The sequence below is a fragment of the Prinia subflava genome, chromosome 6, assembly GCF_021018805.1.
Source record: "Prinia subflava isolate CZ2003 ecotype Zambia chromosome 6, Cam_Psub_1.2, whole genome shotgun sequence".
In the NCBI taxonomy this organism is placed as follows: Eukaryota; Metazoa; Chordata; class Aves; order Passeriformes; family Cisticolidae; genus Prinia; species Prinia subflava.
This window is the reverse complement of record NC_086252.1, coordinates 35522052-35542051: the sequence shown is the minus strand read 5'-3', so window position 1 is coordinate 35542051 and position 20000 is coordinate 35522052. Positions and strand designations below refer to the sequence as shown.

The window sequence follows — 20000 nt, the reverse complement described above, 5'->3', positions numbered from 1 at the left end:
ACTCATTTTAAAAACCAGATCCAGAGCTCAGTAAATGCATGAATTCCTTGTGTTAAGGCTCAGATTGGTATTAATTGAAGCTGTAGCCTGGGTGAGAAGTGCGGGTAGATTAAATCTGGAAAAAAAAAGCTGTGATAATATTACTTAAAAAAAAAAAAAAAGAAAAAGAATGGAACAATCATTGAATGAAGCATCGAGAAACAAACCTGCCAGACAAGTGCCATTATGATTTTTCAAATGGGCATGTAAGCTCGATGTCTCGTTAGATTAAATTGTTATGGATGTCCATCCATCTGTGGAAAAGATGGTTATTTCTGGTCAGGGCATTGCCTTCCCTTTCTAGTGCATATCTTGCTAATACCAATCATCCCTGTGTCACCTGAGGATCAGAAAGCTGAAATGCACATCATCTGCAACTGTTTTGGGGACTTTGTTTGAAAGTTGAACCTTGCTTTCAATCCAGCTCCGTTCCAACCATAATTGTATTATGGAAACTCAATCAGCCCTGAGTTCGGGGAGCCAGCTTTGAAGTGGCTGGTATCAAATTTTTTTTTTGAGATCTGCTTAAATTAAAAAAAAAAAAAAAAAAAATAGGGCTTAAACACGGTTGGTTTTTAATGAGACTTCAACTTCTAAGTGCTTAAGTCCATTGTGAAGCTGGAAATTAGGCTCTGAGGATACTTGGTTCTTTGGAGTTCAGTTTAGACACCTGATCCCACATCATCCTTCTTTGAGAATAGCATTGAAAATGGCTTTTTCTGAAGAGACTGGTTTTAAAAGCAGATCTATTTGTAAAAGAACCCCAGACTGATTACTTGCTTAAAAAATCATCTTTCTCTGTTGCTGTTTCTTCAACTCAGTAAAAACCAGGTGGCTTGAAGCTCCTGTTTGAGGGCCAGCACACCTTTCCCACCAGGAAAGGAGCTTCTACCATGTTAAATTATTTCCTTCTCATTACAGGCCAACAAATTTGGGTCATCCTGTGTCCTCTTTATAGTCTTGTTTGAGACTATAATACCCATTTGCCCCTCTCTTTTAAATCACTTTTCCAGCAGAAGGTTTTGCATTTTGGATGTGGGGGGCTGTCTTATCCACAGTTGTAAGCCAGGAAATGTCATTAAAAGAATCATAGGAACATATAGTTTGGAAAAGCCTTACAGGATCTTCGAGTCCAGCCATTAACTGTAAGGAGATGGGAGCTACTTCAGTTCTCTCTCCACTGAAGAGCTGCATAACTTTGGGCAAAACTCTTCCCCTTCTTCACTTACCCTACGGTTGAAATGGGGCTAATAAGGCTTATAATTTGTATGCTTAGTATGCAAATTGGCAAAATAAAGCATGCTTAAAAAATGGCCAAGGAACTTGGAAAGCTATTTTTCCTATTAAATCTGGAGAAGAAGAAAGTTGCAAAACGTGGTCATCTAATTGCATCCTCACCAAGCATGTGGTCCAAGTGCAAATGTGACTCCTGTGTATAAATCCCTTCAGAAAGTCTATTTTGCCCCAAGAGGAATGGGAGCACACTCAGCAGACTGCAGGAGGATGGGATGCTTGCAGCATTTCTTTGCAGCATAATTGCAGCCTCAATGAACCATGAATCCAGCCTAATTAACATAACTGGAACCACAGCAATCATGCTGCCATTCAATTTAGGTTTGGAACATTCCGGTGGAGTAGCACAATTCTGCTGTTTATTGTTGAGACTCTGTGGAGAAGTGTCCACTTGCTTTCTTGCTGCTGCCTTGGTGAATTTTTATTATCTCAGGAGAGCTTGGGAACTTCAGAAATGGAAAACCATTGGCTTGATGGTTCCATTACTGAATCTACAAATAACTTTTTATTACTTCCTGCAAAAAGGTACTTAGACTGTTTAGTATATTGTAAAACTCAAAGATAGAAGTACCAAATTTCTAAGTTAGACACAGGTTCTGAATTGTCTTGGATAGCTAATGGCAAATAATTCTACGACTTTTTTGAGTTAAAGGACTACAATTCCAGAATATTAAAAATAGTATCTATTACTTTTTATAATCACTATACCTAAGAAAAACCTTTTATTAGGAAAAAAATGGATTTTTTTTTGATGTTGCTCTGTAAAAAATGTGTCTTACTCTTCTGTTGGTTGTGCTGCAGTAAAATCAGGAAGCCACAGAAGTATATCAGGTACCACTGGTCCTGGCATTAGGGCAAAATAACCACCTTTTTGGGACAGAGAAGCCAAGGGACTGCTGAAAATAGCAGTAGGTGAAAAATGGAACTGGAGGTGGAGGGACAAGGAGGTTTCCTACATCTCTTGGCCATTAGATGATGGTACTCAGTGCTGGCACTGAATGGTCACAGCTTGGATGGGTGAATCACAGAGTCAGTGAGCTTGGAAAAGCCCTATAAGATCATTGAGACCAGCTGTGGTTTGGAAATTCCAGAAAAACACTCCAAGGTGGTTTTCTGTTTTGAGAATTCTTTGTCTTTGTTTGATGATTCTTTGATTTGTAGCATTTTCCTTGGATGTAGCTTTAGCCCTTTCCACTGATTCGGAAAACTCTGTATTCCTGTTGACTCCCAGACACTGAATTTCCAATTTTTTGGGGGTTTTTTCCCTTGAAAGTTAACTCTGAATTCTGACAGTTTCCACTCTGAGCATCTCAGTATAAATTTAGGAACTCAAGGCCTCATTTTGGGCTCACTTATTTAGTTTTCTACAAGTTGTAACTGAAAGTTAACAATTATTTATAATGAGAGGTACCTGATGTAGACTATACCCTCTCAGTTTGCATTAATTTGTTTTTAACATCCTGTGTATAACTCAGAGCAGTCTACAGACAACATGTTGTATTATTGTTAAATAAGGAAATGAAGAAATCTGGCTTCCCACAGTGACTCCTCTTCCCTCCAGCCTCTCAGCAAATCCCCCTGGCTGTGGGAGGCTCTGGGAAGTTCTCTGCTATAAATCTGGGCTTTAGGTGTTGGTTAGTCATTCCCAGGAGGCTTCGTACACGTTTTAGCTGAGACTCTCCAGTTAAACATTTATTAAAGGCGGGGTCAATCAAAGGGCTGGCTGCAGCTGAGGAGGAGCTGAAGGAAGTGCAGAGAACAGCTCAAGTGGTTGGTTCCTGGAAGAGCTGAGCCTGTGATTCATCCCTTTGGAAGCGAAGGAGGAGAAAGCAGTGCCAGTTAAATATCACAAAGGGTTATGATAAACACCCAGACGATGGGGAGAGATCGCGGTCTTTCAGCATCTTTATTCCCCGCAGCTGTGATGTGTAAGCTCAGGGGGATGACTGAACATTGATACTTTCAGAGTTCAATAGTCACGCTTGTTATTGAAGGCAGTTACTGAGAATTGACAGCAGAAACTATTTCTGAGGGGAGTTTCCAAGCAGAGATCGTATTTCTAGTTTAGTGTGCAACAAACCCAGGATATTTGAATGGTTGTCAGATCTGGGGGAAAGAGAGAATAACTTCTCTGTGGTAAAATATTGCAAAGGAAATAATCAGTCTCCTTCAGAACCAGTGTTCTTTATTGTTTATAGGTGCAAATTCAAAAGTGACTCAGATCAAATGTGTCAGAAGTAATTTGAGTGCTTGGTATTTTAAATCTAATGGCACTGTTTCCACAAAAACTCCTGGCTGCTTTTAAAACATTTATATATACTTTTCTGCCTTTTATACAAATTCATGAAATAAGGTCCTTGAAGACACTGAAAAATTTAAGCTGGTCATTCTTGCTGAAGTAAAGTGATGAAAAAAATGTTAAGAAAATACATCTGTAGACAAATTCAGCCCTTTCCTCTCTATGCTGTTTGAAGATGTGTTCAGGCTGTTTGAGTGCAAAATAATGGCAATTTTTCACCTTTGATATCTATCACCGTTTTACTACTATGAGGTTATTTTTTTAATGAGTCACTACTAGGCACTGAAGAAGTAAGTTAAGGAATATTTTAAGGAGAGGTATATTTAAAAAAAAAGCAAACAACAACACCACCCAAAATTGTACATGAAGACTTTGTTTTGTGTGCCTCACACAGGGAGCTTTAGTAGAGATGGAAAACAGGGAAAGCCTTGGGTAAATGAGAAAAGAAATGGTGGAAAACTAAGGGCATGGTGATGACCAGACAGAAAAAGGAGCTGAAATTCTGTTGTTTTGGGGACTGTGATCTACTGCAGTGAGTGGTGAGCTCCTTTCGGTGAAGAAATTTTCCCAAACCTCTCCTGACACAACTCCTCTCATCCTTTCACTTTTTTTTGGGAGCAGAGCCTGACCCCCATCTGCAGCCCCCTGCTCAGGGAGCTGTGCAGAGCCAGGAGGTTCCCCCTTTTCATCTCCCCAGCCCCAGGAAAATGAGCTCTGAGACACGAACCCCAAAGCCTCTGGCTGCAGTCTCCACTCCCAGCAATTTTCTGAGCATCCAAAGGAGCACAAACCCTATTAAAAAGAACAACAACAAAACAGGACTTTGATTAATTTTAAGGTGATTGCCTCTTAAGAGACTCTGAAAATGGGTTTTCAATTAACAATCTAGTTTACATAAAAGGCACATATTGATGAACATAGTCCATGACTTTTTGCTCAGTCCCATTATTCTCCTCTAATTCATATGCAGAAGCTAAGATTTCCAGTGATCTCACTGTTTACCAAAATCTGAAGGACTTAGAGGTTAATGTTTTTCTCATTTTCTGGTGTGAGTTCCATTTCCATCTTCCCTTTTCTTCACAAAGAACAGTAAAGGAAAAGGAGGAATCTGCTTCCAGAAAGCACCCAAAGGTACTGAGGATCCATCAAGAATTAGCTGGATGCTCTTGTGAGAGCTGAAAATTCCCTTTTTTGGTATAAAATTCTTCTGAATATCTGACAGACAGATATTTGCCTAATCATATTTGTAATTATTTTTAGTGCCAGGTCTCACTGATGAACAAATTTGAGTTGTCCATCCTGCTATGAGCCCTTCTCCTGCAAAAAGCAGAATATTAGTACAAATATGATTGTGAGAACCAAAGGTGATACAGCAGCATAATGAGAGTAAAACAATGTTCTTTTTGCTTATTTATGTCAAAATACTGGTGAGGCACTTCTTAAATTAATCATACAGCCCTCCTTAAATATATCTGATCATGAACCTTACCTTCAAATCAGAGCCAGTTATATGAGAAGAGCTGATTGCACTCAAATTGTGGAGAGGATGTTTTTTCCCTCAGAAATTGCTTCTTTAACAAAAAAAGGGCGTATTTTAAGAATTCTGACTTCAGACAAATAATCCAAAATTGATGCTTGATTGAAGCTAAAGAACCAAACACAATTTATTGCTTGTTCAAAATTGTAGTGAAAATACTACCCTTCTGTTTGAAGGACCTCCTAAAAATATCCCAGTGGTTATTAGTGGTGACTTGAGTCAGTTGGAGGTACAGACAGATTTGGTATCAGAACAAAAAAGAAACACTTAGTATTTTTAAACCCCTGAGGCTGAAAGATCACACAGTGTTGTTATATTTGATGTGGTACTGTCTATCCAAACTTTTTCTGAAAGATAGAACTATTATCTTTTCAGTCTGTAGGTTTGCCATACTATGAGTATATATTAAAATTATTAATTTATTTATGTGTGTGTTTTTAAGCCTTCTCTTCTTGTTAAAGCATTTTTTCCTTAATGCATTAACATGACTAAATGCTGCATAGAGCTGAAGTTCTTGAGTCCACTTTGCCCTGAGTGTGGGTTGGGTTTTCTCTTAGTGAAGGACCTCAGAACATGAAAGTCCAGCTCTGTGCAGATTAGATCTGAATGCAAGGAAAAGCAACAAAGGTCCACAGAATATCTGGAATCTGCAAATACTTCCTGTGCTTAACCTACACTTTCGTTGCGTGACTGTAAAGAACAGCAAATCTTTGTTCTTTCCCCTCTCAGTTCCCATTCAGTCAGCCCAGAGACACAGGAGAAAGGTTTTGGGGAGCAAAGCTGTTATCAGCCTTCCTACAGTTTGCATCTGATTCTGTCAATAGTGAGTACATCAAACCCAGGAGATTACAGACCCTTTTAAACATCAGAAAAGTTTTGCAAAAATTTAAAAAAAGATATACATATATTTAATTTATATGACACAAAAATATGTATATATGATATATGATCATATGACCATATATATTATATAATATATTTATATTGTATTATATATGATATGATTAATATGAACAGAGATGATGAGTGTGAAGTTACTCTATACCTTTAAAGTTGAGCTCATACTTGAGTTAGTAAGAGCCAGAGCTCTGGTTTTGGTTTCATGAGGGAATTACATCTGCTTTAGGTGGAGAAAGAGCAAGAATTTATCTTGCAAAGATCCCAGAACGTTCAAGTGGGGTAATTAGACTTCTAGAAAGTCATAGAATAATATCCTGGGTTGGAAATGGACCCACAAGGGTCATTGAAGTCCAACTCCTAGCCCTGCACAGGACCTCCCCAAGTCAGTCAGGCTCAACCATTTATGAAAAGCTGCTAGGGCATTTCTTGGGTCTATAATCCAGGAGGTTCTGCTAGTCAGCTTTATTTAAGAAAAAGAGGAGAAGATCTCAGAAGGGCCTTTCTTATCCTCTGTGCCTGCCAGGAGGGTGTTGGTCTGGCAGCCTCAGGTCTGGTGGATCTGTGCACAGGTAGGGTTGCTGACCAGAGGTTCAGGGATACATCTGCAGAGTACAGAGGGCTCTAGCCTACAATTACTTGGAGCTAGAAACGTGGAAAGAAAAATACTCCACTGCCTCTCACAGCTCAGCTCATGTGATTTGAATCTGGAATGACCTAATAGACTAATCCTGTCTATGGATCATCAGCTGCAGAGGTATTGTCAAGGAACTTGTGTCCCTATTCACTGGAACACCTGTATGTAAAGCCACATCATAATTGTTCAGGCACGCTGAATCAGAGTGCTCTGCCTCAAAACAGAATAGAGAATATAAATATATGGAATGTCCCAATCATCATACTTATTCTTTTCCTCATCTCAACAAGGTTGCTGTTTTGGCAAACCCTTGTGAAAGCAATCCAGTCTTTTCAGTTAAAAGCCATTCATACGGCGACAAACCACCGTTCTTCCCTTTATATCTGTGTTCATTCATTTAAACTCCAAAGCTTTCCAGCTTACTTCTTGGATTTATAGCCAGCTGGCTGCTGTGTGTAACATGAACATGTTCTGACTGTGCATGACACATTTTTATCTTGTTTAACCCATAATTGTCGTGTTCACTCCAGGCCCCAGCTCACCTGTGGGTATTTACTATTGACTGTGCAAGTTCCCAAAGTCATTTCCACCTCCTTGCTTCTGACAATCTGCTGTTATTAAGTCAAAAATAAAGCTCAACCCCAAAATAACCACCCAACCCCCCCTCCTTGGAAAAGATTTCGATAAAATGAATGTGTTCAAGATGGTGGGCCATAGCTGAGCCAGCTCCTGTGGGATTAGTGCCCACTTTTTGGCATTTAAAATAAACTTTGGAATGGCTTTTTAACACAAGTGCTTTAATAGCAAAAATGAGGAGAGGGTGGTAAGGCAGGGAAAGACATACACACTTTTTTTTTTTCCTTGATGGCTGATTTTCCCAAAGTTAGTCTGATAAATGATACCTGTGTATTAGCAGGTTTTCTGGAGCCTTAGAAGTCAAAGTCAAAGAAATTCAGTGGAAATGAAATGCTGAAATGTCTGCCCTAAATTACTGAATCATCAATGAGAAGCTTCCATTCAAAGCATGAATATTAAAATTTGTTAGCATACTTCAGCTTTGTAAAAAATACGTTATTATTTTTTCTTTATGCAACACCACTGGTTGCTAAAAGCAGCAATAGAACCATTAATTAATAGTAGTAGTCCTGGATAATGTCATAATAAGCAATACAACGTATTAAAGCACATTAATTCTTGCCAGCTATCAGGAGGAACTTTTAGATATTTGAAAGGCCCATTAAGTTTGTTTACATTCTGAGTGGAAGCTGGTATGCTTTGGCAGGGTCTGAACCACACTTTAGTACTTCACTCCAATGGTGTTGAATTTCCTGACTGTCGTGCACAGTCTGTAATATATTGTCACCACTTCAGGGCAGCCTGGCTCTCCAGGACAGAGGGTACAACCCAGACCAGGGCATTCCCCAAAGGCTAGGGTGTGTTTGCCGCCATAAAAATGAAAATAACTGAAATTATATGTAATAGAAGCAATTTTCCACAATGGAAAAGGTGCTCAAGGAATCAAACCCATGCCTTCAGGTGTATTAACCTAACAGCACAACAAAAACGTGCTGGGCTTTAAATTGCACTAACAATCTGGAAAAGATTTTCCAACTGGAGTTATGTTAAGTGTTAATAGTGAAACCTGGGTGCTTTTTCCTTTGATCTCTTTTCAAGCTCATATAGAATAATAGGATCAAAATAAAACGCCATTTATAAGAACACCTTGTTCTTTTGATCTCGGCACCAAAAATAATGTCTGCAGCTACAGCCCAGCAAACAGTGCATCTGCTCCTTTTAGTTGGACCTTCTAGTTATCATAACTTTTAATAAATGGTGTCACAGCCAATTTTCTGTGCAGTTCGTGAACTTAGTCGTCACTTTTGCCCTAAGAATCTTTAACTACTCCTTCAGAAGAATTTAAAATAGGACATACAGGACCTGTAAACTGTTGGCTTCTGGTTGGTTGTGCATATGCGTGTTCAGTGCATGATTTAAACATCTGTATACTGCAATATTTCAAAGTATAACGTTAGTTGTACTTGGAATACTTGGGCAAAACTGTTGAATTGGTGTAGGCTGAATGAGAGGGAATGTTTGAGGGGGAAGAACAGTTGGGGTAGTGCTGGTTTTCATAGGTGCTAGGTTCAGGATCCCTGCTTTTTCCAGCAGGGAGGTGATGGGCCCTGTGATGTCTGGGTGGTAGGCAAGTGTTCCTCTTCATCACCCACGTCTGCAGGAAAGAGCACAGAAGGGTTACACCTGGTACTTATGAATCCCTTCAGTTTTATGTTGAAGTCAGATGGTCATGGATGAACATGAGCACCCTTCAGCTCTTTATTCCTCAGGGCTGATGGTCAGGAACGTTCCTTTGGAAGTCACTATTGCAAGCACTTAAAGTAAAGCCACTTCCTCGTGCTCTTTCAAATCTCTTAGTAAGATTCATTCTTCTCTTCCACTCTGCTGAAGCAGCTGAGCTGTTTATTCTGATGTCTGATTGTCTCGTTGTGATCCCTGCTTTAGCTGTTGTAACCTCCCAGAGCAGAAGAGCTGGCACAAAGCACTGTGCCAGATGAAAGCAAATAAACCCAAGTCCTGCAGTTCACCAGTGTCATAATTGCTGCTGCCCAGGAAGAGGGATTAACAAGTGGAGAAACACTAGCTAGGAGAGATCCAGTGGCCAAGCGGAGTCTTGGGTGTCAAATGTCTCTCTGAAGCTTTGCATCCCTGTGTAATTTATATTTAGCTGCTAAACTGGTGTGATAGGAGCAGTCAGCTTTGTGAGGAACGCTGCCGGGAAAGTGTTCAGGCTCTTGCTGAAGTGGCTGCACTTAAGCCTGTGGCACACGAGCTGACCTCCAGCAAGTTGTTTTGGGTTTTTTTTTTGCAGACTTGGTTGGCTCTCTGCACTCTGTCACAAGGCAGGAGTGTTCCAGAGAGCCATAACCACGGCTATAACCTATAACCCTCCTCTTCTAAAGTAGTGCAGTGTAATTCATTGTGTGCAATAAAGACACTGAGCTGGTTTGAGCTCCAGGAGCAGCAAGGATGTGTTTGTGCAGCACTGCACTGGGATTGGGGCATCCTGCTGGGATCAGGGCTCCGTGCTAATGCAGCCACTCTGCCTCCAGTCCTTCCCTGAGCAGTACAGAACTAATGTAGGGAAGTTTGCTGCTGCAGTTGTCCTAAAATGCAGTTATGTGCCCAACTCTTAATTTGAGCAGGTTAAATGTCCCTGTTCATCTCCCACCAATTCTCATTTCTGTCCCAGAATTCAGACTTACTTTTTTTGCATCAGTTAGAGGAAGGTTGTGGGACTTTTTGGCCAAGGAGTTAAAAAGCTACGAAGATTGGTAGTTTCCCTCCCTACAATAGGAATGTGATTGCCCTCGTTCTGTGGTTAGCATGAAACAAGTCAGCTCTGTCTTGAAGTCAGTGGGGTACAAGTTAATACAAGGTAGTAAAGGAATAAAACAGCAAAGTCCACAGTCTTTTATGACAAAACCAGTATGATCCTGCTGCAATATAAGGCCCTGCTGTGAATGGTATTTTCTGATGCTTGGATAAGTGCAATTTACATATATACAAAGTGTATGAAAAAAGTTATAAAAGTATACTTGGTATTTTACTTTTTTTTCCCCCTTGAAAGTAATTTTCTATTGTTCAAACTTTCAGCTTTCACTGGTTTTGTTTCCAAAAACCCCAAAAGGAAAAGAAAACAACAAAAGTCCATAAAGGCAAAAGGGATATGTTCTCATTTCAGTTCACAGAATTTCCTGCCTTTAAACAATACAAATATATGCCCTTAGGTTTCCAACATGCTGGAAGGATACTGAATCCTTGAAACAGATCAAATTAAAAGCAAGTCCACCATAGCAACATCAAGTTGTAGCAGCGTGTCCAATAGATCCCAACAAGAATTTGTTGAGGGGGTTTTAACCACATTGCCAAGACTTACAAAATCCTAAACTGCTGAATCCATGAGTGAATAAACACTGAGAAACAGCAAGTTCTAGGCTCAACTTGCACAAGTAAAATCTGATGTTTGATTAATTGTTGCCTGTTCATTACAGGCATCATTCAAAGCAGTTATTTAATATAACTTTGAAATGTATCCCCAGACAGAGTGGGCGTGGGCAGTAGGTGTGCAGTTTTTAATATCACAGGTAGCTCAGTGCTGGGCCATCAGCATTTTACAGAATTTCCAGGGGCTGTGGCTCCCCAGGGATTGTTTTGGCCCCTGGATGCTGAAAGCCAGATGATCAGGGATGGTAGATCAGCATCGTTGTCATCCTGATTTACACCAGAAGGGAGCCCAAGGGTTTTGTGGGGTTTTTTCCCTCTGTAATGACACTGCTACTAGTAGTATTAATATTTTTAGAACTTTTTGACAAAAACTTGATCCTTTCAGAGCAAAACTGGAGACTTCTGGCATTTGAACAATGAATGAGGTTGAGACCCACTGTCAAAGTGGGATTAGAACTTGGAATTTCCTCTAGTCCACACTGCCTGGTTGAGATACAAATGCTACACATTTAAACTTCAGTTGTAGTGCAAAAGCAAAATGCAAATTAACACAGTAACACATTTTCAAATGGAGGTCAAAGTCTCTGCATTAGCAGGTCCTGAGGGCCAGAGCCAGTTTCCTGGACCATCCAATTTGAATGCCTTATGGCAGGGATAGCGCCACAACAGGCACAAAATGTGTTTTTCTGGCTATTTGAATATTTTATTATTGACAAAGTGTGGTTTAAATTTTGGTGTGCATACAATTATTATTTTTAATTAGTTTCCCTAGCTTTTTTCAGTTAAGTCTTCATGTGAAAGCAGGCTTCATTTCTAATTTATTTCTTGGGGTACCTGAGAATTAAACCTTAAATAGTTTAGGTAAAGTATGTGTTTTCCTGAGAAACACACAGAAATATGCATTTGCGCAGGCGAGTGAATTATCAAAACCAGATGTAAGCAAGTGGAACATTTTACATAAATTTATTAAAATCATTATTTACCTGTAAGTTATAAGAAGGGCTTAGTTGCACTAGTTTGCTGCCAGTGTGTACTGCCAATAATCTGCCAAAAAGCAGCTTGCTGACAAAATCCCTGAAATGGTTTGCTTATGATTGCACAGAACGTTACAAACCCGAGTCAAATGAAAACCTACTATAAACGAGCCCTTTGATGGTGGATTCCCTGGAATATGGTCTTGATATATGGTGTACAGTTTATATGGATTATGTATACTGTGCAAGAAATATGGATATCTATTAAGGGTAACATGATATGTAATCGGTTAGGACAGTTATTGTTCTCAGTGTTTGTTAGGAATAAGATCACAGGGTGACTGCTCAGTTCTGAAATACAGATTATTCCCGTGCTGCCCAAAGCACCAGCAGGCCATTTCTCCAATTAATACAGAGAGGCTATTGAAAATGTAAAATATCTGACGTCTATACAGAGTAATTTTAAAGGCAACTTTACTTCTAGGAACAATTTATACATTACATAAACTTGTATTTTTCATCCAAGTATCATTTCGTGAATAGCAAGCCTAAATATTGGAGGCCATGGGGAAACATAATATTACGATAATGTTCTTTGGTGCGGTTTGGAAGGTTTTAGGAAACATTTGGAAGTATTTTTCTCATAAAGTCACTTAACTATTGAAGTGTTATGATAGCACTCCCTTCTGCATTGTCCATGTTGCAAAGCAGCCTGGTTAAAGGGGACATTCATCCCCTATATCCTGATTAGAATTGGTTCCAAAAAACAGGAAATTATACGTTATAGGATCCTGGGTTTAGTTTAATTAAAGAAAAAAGAAATTCAGGTGTGATATCAGTTTTCAAACACCCATTTCTAGTTGCGTGTAGCAAGAGGAGGTACTGTATTTGGTGGAACTCTTTGTGAAATTTGCATTGTCTAAATAAGCACTTGAGAGCTCAGCTAGGGTTTTTTTCTGTTTGAGGAAACACTAATTAAAATGACCAATCCTTTGGAATCCTAAAGAGCCTAAAAAACCTTGCAATTCTCAGAAGCAAAACTTTTTCACCCCGTAGTGCAATTCATTCTTTTGAACTTCTGCAGAAGCAGAACTTAAGTGAAAAATTTCTAAATTTCTGGCAGTTGTCATCAAGAGGACTCTTAGGGCTCCAGAAGTTACTTTGCGGTGTCGGTGCAGCAGATCCACATGGTCATAGTGTTTAATTATAGAGAAAATTACTTTTTTTCTGAACTAAGAATTAATCCATGTATTCATATCTTGCACAAAAAAACACATAAGTTATTTTCACCTGCACTATAAAATATGTATTTTAGTTCATTACCATCTTTCTGAGGAGCTCTTAAATTATCATCATTTCATTTCTGGAGAATGATGGGCACAGAAATTATAACCTCACAGATTCTTGTAGTGAGTGTTAAAGGATTTCAGAGAATTGAAGACGTGAACTCAGAAATAATATATTTAGGGTCAAACTCGGTCTCATTTGAAGTCAAAGAGAACTTTGCCTTTCACTTTCCCTGTTTCACTGCAGGCTAGTGTTTTGCATGGATTTTGGGGAGTAATTTTTGACACACTGGCACTGGCTGCCCTGAGCTGTGGCTGCCCCATCCCTGGAAGTGTACAAGGCCAGGCTGGAGCAGCCTGGTCCAGTGGAAGGTGTCTCTGCCCATGACAAGGAGTTGGAACTTGTCTTTGAGGTCTCTTCCAAGCCCTTCTGTGATTCTGTGAATGAGAGCTGAAGAACACTCTTGTTAAAATCCTGGTCCTCTGGGCTTTAGAGTACATCTGGTAGAGGGATCTTAATGATAGAAATTCAAGTGTAATACTGAGGAGAAAGCTAAGAGGTCAGTTTGAGCATCCTCCTTAGATTGACCTACAGATACGACATCTTAGAGCATAAAATCCAGGAGTGTTGGTGAATTGAATAGATTGGAAAAAAAGTGTAAATGTGAATTGGAAGAGGGAATTTTTGACAGTGTCAAATGTGGATGTTGGTTATTGAGGAATCTCACTAGGAAAATATTTGGAAAAACAGGTGGAAGTTACAATTTGAGGAAAGAGACTTATCCTGTTGCCCTTCTTCTCTCTTTACTATTGGGATTTATCTTACTTCTGTCGTCTTCCTTCCCCGCTCAGAAGGACCAAGTTGAGTCCAAGCCAACTGCCTGTGGTTGGTCTGGATTCATCCTCTTTCCTCCAGGACCACCTTTGGATCCTGCCTGCTGATCAAGCATCCACTGGAGTGTCAGGGTTGTTGCATTCAGCTAATTTGTTGCTAAAACAGCGTTATTTTGGCTATTCTGTCAGAAATAAGTCAGCCCTTGTAATATCCCTCCCTGGTTTATCTGTTGTCTAGATGACACACCAATTCTTCTCTATGGCCAGGAAGAAAGATGTCCTAATCAGCTTTAGCTATCTCCTAAATAAATTAAATATTGTTATTTAATATCTACATAGGAAAATGGCATTCTTGACCTTTGGTGAGAGTTAAAATTGGCCTGGAGGAGGCTCTTGAGCAACCTGTCCAGCTGGATGGGCCTGCCAACCTCAGGGGTTCCCTGAGTTTCTCCCCTGTCATGGAAAAGAGGAGACAATAATCACACCTCAAATAAAATTTCATATTTCTACATGCTTGCAGTTTTCAGGCAGGGAAATCAGTGTAAACCATGCTTACTGTGCCCAGGAAAAGGCACTTTCTGCTGTGGGAAGACAAGCTGAGCCACAGACCTTGGATTTTCTTTTGCCATGCCCTTCCCAGTGCTTAATCTTGGCTCTGTTCAGTTTTCTTTCTGTTCTCTCTCTTTGCTCCTAATCCTTGTCCATGCTTATAAGCCCCTAATATTTATATGGCATTATCTGTGTTAGAGATTACTGCTGACAAGTAATCTCTTCCCTCTTCTGAATGAAGAATTACAGCCACTGCTGAAGATCAGAAAGTGAAATTAGATCCCCGAAAGTATGTGACAACTTCAGTAAACCCTAATATCGAATTCCCTGAATATTGGGGATCTTCTTTCAGGCTTTTAGGTTTGAACTGTAGTACAGGTTCAGGACACCTGATCACACTCAGGAACATTCATTTTACTATAGGGCTAAATGTGACAATAGTTGCAGACAAAAAAATAAAAATGAATTGAGTATTGTCCCAGTTTTGTAATCTTGTAATTTCTTGCAATCTTGGGAGAAGTAGCTAAATATAAACAGCATCAATTTTACTGTTGTCAGCTGATTGATAATATTAAAGATAAAAATATAAACGTATGATTTTATGTATAAATAAGTATATACTAATGGAGTTGCTGTCAGTTTGGTACCCAATAGTCTGCTTTCATTTTTTTATTTTTTTACTCTATTTCTAGAATAGAATAAGCAAAATTCTCAAGTTTTGAGACAACAACTTTAGTATTTTTAGAGTGCTTGGTCAGTAATAGGATGTGCATGACTTGGAGCAACCTGGTCTAGTGTGGAGGGTGTCCCTGCCCATGGCAGGAGGGCTGGAATGGGATAATCCTTAAAGTCCCTTCCCACTCAGACCATTCTATAATTCTACTTTTTAATGACAATATTAAAAAAAAATCCATTGCACAGAACTCGAACTTCATGCTTAAATGTAACTACATTTACAGAAGGGCCAATTTTTATTGCTTTTAAAAAATCTCTTTATTTATTCCATCCATCCTTGCAGTCTCTTGAGGCAGTTGTGTAATTTGGTCTAACCTAAACCAGCACTCCAGTTCATCTTTCTAATGTGGTTTCTATTCATGGAGCAGTGACATCATGGCCCTTCCCTCCTTTTTTGTTGTTGTTGTTTTTAATAAAATGGTGCACAAAGTGACTCCTGGTGCCATGGAAAAGAAACCAATCCCCATAAATAACTTTTCATTAGGGCAAATAAAGTGCGGTGAATAAACACATACGGTGGAACATGGCAACACATTACAAAAAAGAAATGTGTGTGGGAAAAACACATGTCTGCTTCAAGGAAAAGTACATGGATTTCTTCAGAGCATGGTTTCATGGCATAAATGAAAAGAAAATATATAATATATAGGCTGTGAGGTAAAATATCTGTTACTCACAGTAGCAAATATTTAGACTGAAACTCTGAATTTCAGGATATTGAATTTTTATTACATATGAACTTAGTTTAATATTTAACCCATCTTTTTAACTAAACATCTAGACACAGTATGCAAAAAGGGAAAGTTTTCAAGGCTTACTCTTTGTAGGGCCTTCATGAAGTTTTAAAATTGACTGTTCAATGTGTTGGAGAGCCTCAAAAATCTGAATAAATAAAAGAAATTTGAGAACAAGTTGCCATACTAAAATTAGATATCTAAGTCCTAAGAACTGTTTGTTCTGAACCTTCAGTGTTTAAATATATATGAGCTATGCATAAAAGTAAAACATTTTCCATGTTTTTTTAAATATAAGGGACAGTACCTTGTGGAATCTGTTGAAAGTGTTAATATTTGTGAGCTTTGATGATAATTCTTTTTCTGGAAAGTTCCACATGTGCAAGAGTTCACTGCAACAAGTTAGTAATAATAATAAAATATTTCTCCCATATTTAAAATAGAATGTTGTGGCATTTTTCGTGCATGACTGGTGTAGTTTGTAACTAAGATTGAGAAAAATGGTGTGTCCTTCTCAAAAATGAAATCCCACTTCTCTGCTGTGGTAGCTCTCTAGGTGATTCTACAGAATCATGGAGTAGTTTGGGTTAGAAAGGACTTTAAAGATTGTTTCATTCCACCCCCTGCCGTGGGCAGGGACACCTTTCACTGTCCCAGATTTCTCCCAGCTCTGTCCAGCCTGGCCTTGGACACTTCCAGGGATCCAGGGGCAACCACAGCTTCTCTGGGCACCCTGTGTAATGTTTCACCATCTTCATGATAAAAAATATAAAAAAAGAGAAACATTCTTTCTTGGAGCTATTCTTTCAAGCCTGTGTCTGTTCCTGCTCCAGCCTTGTTTCTCCATAATTGTCATGGTGATATAGAAGTCCTGCAACCTCCTGATGTTTTAAAGGGCTGAGATCTGGGCAAGTACTGGATGGAGAAGATGCCACCTCTGGAAGGTGGCAGAAAAGAAGAATTAATGTGAGTCTGGAGGAGCAAAAGTGTGCTGGAGAAAACATAAACACAAAAAATGCACTAACTAGACATTGTCTTTTCCCAGCATGCTTCTGGGAAATGCACATGAACAGGTTTAGATGACTTTGTGTTGTTATTAGTTTATTTTCAGGTCATTTATTTAAGTGTCATAAAGAACATTAGCTGGTGGTTAGGGACTCCAATATCCATTATATCATTCCAATCATGTGGACAAGTTTATACTACACATGATTTACAACGGTCTTTCCGCTGTAGAAATTGTTCTCCTCAGGTACAAGGTTTTATTCGTTGCTGTATTTAGCAAAATCCAAGTGGCTGAGCACAGAGGCGTCTTCCAATCAAAGTCCAAAAATTAATGCCTTTCCACGAACACCATGGATTGCAGCAAGAGCTGTTTATGGCTCTCTGCCTACATCTTTTATCATGTCTCCACTGTTGTTAGTAAAATATACAGAACTACTTTATGCCAAAACAATGGAAGTTAATGCAGATAACTTGTTCCAAACTTAACCATCAAATAAATCTCTCTCTCGCTCTCTTTTTTTTTTTTTAAACTGTTAAGTGAAATGGTGTTCTAAAACTTTTAAAAATTGTCAAGATGATGAATACTGTGTGTGTAATACAAGTAAATACCATGGAATTGATTGCACACACATGTCTTAAATAAAAGATATTAAAGAGTATATTCCAGAGAGAAATCGGTGGAGTTTTATCTAATATTATTAGGAATTCTTCAATGACAGATCAGATTTATAAGGGTTGAAAACTGAGGAGGAAACCTGTTCAGAAACAGAAATGGTGCAGTGAGTGGATGGTTGGCCAGGAGATTAAAGACAGGCAGGGGGATACAGCCTGCCCAGGTAGCCTGACCTCTCACACCTCAAGCAATTTGTCTTACCAGCAGTAATTTTTAAAAATATCGTAGTTACATTTGGGTTGGTAAATCAGTCCTTTCAATGCAGTCAAAACTTGGTAGCTTAGGAAAAATCCCTTAACCTGTTTCTCCTTTGGCTTTTCCCATGTGTAAATATTTAAAAGTACATCCTGTTGGGTCTGTGTCTGTGCTTCAGAGGAGCCACCAGCAAACAGTTTTAGGTCTATGACCAATGGCTGAGGGAATTGGGATTGTGCAGCCTGGAGAAGAGAAGGATCCATGGAGACCTCAGAGCCCTTTCCAGTGCCTAAAGGGCCTCCAAGAGAGCTGGAGAGGGACTTTGGACAAGGGATGGGGAGACAGGACACAGGGAATGGCTTCACATGGACAGAGGGCAGGGTTAGATAGAGTACTGGGGAGAAATTGTTCCCTGTGAGAGTGGTGAGGCCCTGGCACAGGGTGCCCAGAGAAGCTGTGACTCCCCCATCCTTGGAAATGCCCAAGGCCAGGTTGGATGGGGCTTGGAGCACCCTGGGATAGTGGAGGTGTCCCTGCCCATGGCAGGGGGCTTGGAATGAGATGGTTTTTCAGATCCCTTCCAACCCAAACCATTCCTTGATTGTAGGACTCTGTGTATGGAATTCAGCCATGCCAAATTTGTATTTCTAAACTCAGAGATGTGAGGCTGGCTAAGGTGGTGAGATGGGAGTGGTTTAATTCAGGCTCATGTGGGAACCCGAGGTTTGTAACACAGGTAATGGATCTGGATGAGGATTTTTAATGTCACTGAACTTTTTCTGGTTGTACTTCCAGAGCAGCTCCAAAAAGTGGTGGTGAGCAGTAGGAAGAAAGGCAGATCTCAAAGGTGGTTTAGACGGCTTGAAAATGTGGCTTGAAAATGCAGCTTATTGTAGATAAAACAAAAATTATATGCCAAGGAACAGCAATTCAAATCAAAGAATAGACATTGCATGTAGTAGTTACGCAGCGCACTGACCTGGGAAAGGAGATTTAGGGGTTTGAAGGAAAATCCTCAAAGTGATTAGTCAAGAGCACAAGTGCAGTAAAGCTCACATAGTCCGTGTATGTTTGTATTTCAGTAGTGATTTTGAAGAAAAAGGATCTGTTTACATTTAAAGGTGCTCCGTTGCAGAGTGACGTGAATGATCCTCATTTTCAGGCATGTTTTGACAGAGAGGGGAGGGAGTGGTTTGTTCTCAGCCCAGAAAGGAGCTGCGATGGAGTAAAACTCTGAAGAACTGTGGAGGAGGTTGATAAAGAGGAGCAAGTGTAGGTTTTAGTAAATGGTTTAATGAACAAGCTACAGTCTGTAAACATTCGGAAATTAAAACGAAATGAAAAATTTAAAAGTCTCTACTTATCTGGGGGAACCATAATCACACTGAAAGGCATATGAGTAAATAATATGTGGGTAAATTAACTTGAGGTACAGGCAGCTCTTTAGACTGAGGAACCTGTGGTGACCATGCTTGGAGTCCTACCCCTGCTAATTTATAAGGGTCATGGTTGAAGGAAGGAGCTTCCCTCAAGTGTTTCCTGGGGAAGGTCCATAATTCTTTACCGCTTTAATTCAAATAGTGAAACTAGATCTGCTTAAAGTGTTAAATTTCATGTTTTACAAAATGTGAGTTCTGCTGCCTCCATGCAGCTGTGCAAATGCATCCTGCTGTTGGGAAGGGGTTTCTATAGATGGACATCAGGTGGAAGAGCCAGTGGTGTTTGATACTGTCTGTGGCACCTCAGGAAGGTCATGAGTAGCCCTGCCTGAGTTTCCTCATCTTAGTGTTCACTACTCACTCCGTGAAAAACCACAGTGGTTTTATCCTTCAAATGGATGTACAACTCAATCCTGTCTCCTAGCTCTGGGGTTTTCTTTGTAAATTGTAATTATTGTTTTCAGCTGGTCACTACAGAAATTGTAGAATTAACAGGTTGGAAAAGTCCCCTGAGATCCTCAAATCCAGCCTTTGACCAATCACCACCTTGTCAACCAGACCATGGCCCGAAGTGCCATGTCCAGTCATTTAATGAGCACCTTCAGGGACATTCACCACTTCCTTGAACAGTCACTCTAATGGTTAACAATCCTTTCCATGAAGAAATTCTTCCTGATGTCCAACCTGAACCTCCCCTGGCACAGCTTGAGGCTGTGTCCTCTTGTCCTGTTGCTGTTCCTTGGGAGAAGAGGTCGATCCCCACCCAGCTCCATCCTCTTCTCAGATAGTTGTAAAGAACAAGAAGGCCTCTATAACTAGGAGAAAGAATTGCTACCAGTCTTAGAGGTACT

General features: G+C 39.7%; 1 protein-coding gene across 17 annotated transcripts in view; it reads left to right on the top strand.

Moving 5' to 3' along the window:
- The window catches only part of GTDC1 (glycosyltransferase like domain containing 1), a 200071-nt gene that overhangs the window by 114698 nt on the left and 65373 nt on the right, over positions 1-20000 (top strand). The window lies entirely within an intron of this gene.